This window comes from Euprymna scolopes, chromosome 8 (genome assembly GCF_053919585.1).
Source record: "Euprymna scolopes isolate OS-2025 chromosome 8, ASM5391958v1, whole genome shotgun sequence".
In the NCBI taxonomy this organism is placed as follows: domain Eukaryota; kingdom Metazoa; phylum Mollusca; class Cephalopoda; order Sepiida; family Sepiolidae; genus Euprymna; species Euprymna scolopes.
In genome coordinates this window covers 120,386,645-120,388,417 of record NC_136489.1, presented here as the reverse complement: position 1 = coordinate 120,388,417, position 1,773 = coordinate 120,386,645, and the positions used below count along the sequence as shown (strand labels likewise).

Here is a 1,773-nt window from a genome sequence, read left to right as displayed (position 1 = left end):
TAGTTAATTACCATAATTTATTCAATATGCCTGAAACGACCTATGATTGCATCCGGCGACATATTCTTGGTCTCTGAAGACACCGTGCCATAACAAATGGACACTGACAACAAGGTATGACTTTTAATTATTAAGGAATAAACTCTATAATGAGTGGCTGGTAACGTGGGGATCAGGTGTCATAGCATTTGTCCAAAACTTTACTCATCATCTCAAAATGTATATGTAAGACTTTTCCAAGTGTTTATGGAAAGGTAAAAAGCAGATAACAATTCCAACTTCCACACCGTCTGAAAAGAATTCGTGTAAAAATTCTTCACTCAATTTCCATAATAAGACGTTTTTTTTTCTTTGTGTTTGCCTTTCTGATACGTCATTTTTGTTTTGTTTTTTTAATGTTTGCCTATTCAGTGTGAGATCTTTTCTTTTCTATCGCATTTCTTTTTTTTTTTAACTTTATTTATTAAGAAATTATTTTATGCCAACAACACAACACCGAGTCAAACACAAAATCAAGTACACTCAACATCAAGTACACTCAACATCGTCTTACCATCAACGCTTACCCTGTGAACTCTGAGTATCGAAAATTTCCATATGCATAAAACAAAATCACTGAAAAACATAAATACCCTAACTAAGGGTAAGGATAATGAGTAAATGTTGGATACAATGATAGTTAAAATTACAACGAACTTGCCAGGATTCGAACCTGGAATCTTCTGATCCGTAGTCAGACGCGTTATCCATTGCGCCACAAGTTCTGTCCGTATGCCAAAAGATGTTACCGCGACTGTATACACAAAGTGCTAAATTCCGTTGAGATGGGCAGGTAACTTTTTCGACAATTGCACGAAACAGCCCCCAAACCCTTATTTCGAGCTTTTCATGTGACTCGGCATTGTTCGTTACGAACTATATATAGATAATGACAATATAGGAACTCACACCTTTCAGGGAAAAAAAGAATTTTTCAATTCGGTGCATCCGTTCAAAAGTTTTATTGGTGTATATATATATATATATATATATATATATATATATATATATATATATATATATATATATATTATATATTTGGTATATATATAGTCTCATATATATATATACACATAAATAAATAAACATTTAGAATTTTATTAATAGTATAGATGAATATGAATATTTGTACAAGCACTAGCGAAGTATAATATATTTTCCGTCATTTTTGACAGAGAGTTTGCACTCGTTATTCATATAATCCTAGAATGTTTTCTTCCTTTCATAAAATAGGTATACGTTAACAGACAACATGTTGATATTCATTTATATTAAGCAAGTCATAACACATCCAGAAAATTCGCTTCTTAGGTATAAACAAGCATCTTTACCATAGAAACCAAGTTGCCAATAGCAACGAGCATCAGCAAATTCCCTGTGTAAATTAAAATACTGTTAATGCTGAAATAGGCAAGCAACATTTGTTAACAAGCGGGCAATGTAGTATCGTCTCGCTTCTTCTTTCACAGATTCGATTTGCCTTATATGCTTTACAGCATAGTAACTTCTATGTAATGATGTACCGGCGAGCATCTTCAGAATCGGCAGCCTTGTGCCAGACTGGTACAAATACAAGCCAAAAATAAAACAATGTGATCTTTACAACAGGATACAAAATGAATAGATTTAAGAGTCAATTGATGAAAACGAAAAAACAAAACAAAACAAAAAAAACGATTATACAAGTTTTTAGACGTGGCCCGTTTGGCATATTGTTCACTAATGAGCCGGGAA

General features: G+C 32.9%; 1 non-coding gene across 1 annotated transcript; it reads right to left on the bottom strand.

Moving 5' to 3' along the window:
• Window positions 1-691: 691 nt before the first annotated feature.
• On the bottom strand, window positions 692-764 carry Trnar-acg (transfer RNA arginine (anticodon ACG)). The gene has a single exon. It is a non-coding gene; the product is annotated as a tRNA-Arg (tRNA).
• Window positions 765-1,773: the final 1,009 nt, after the last annotated feature.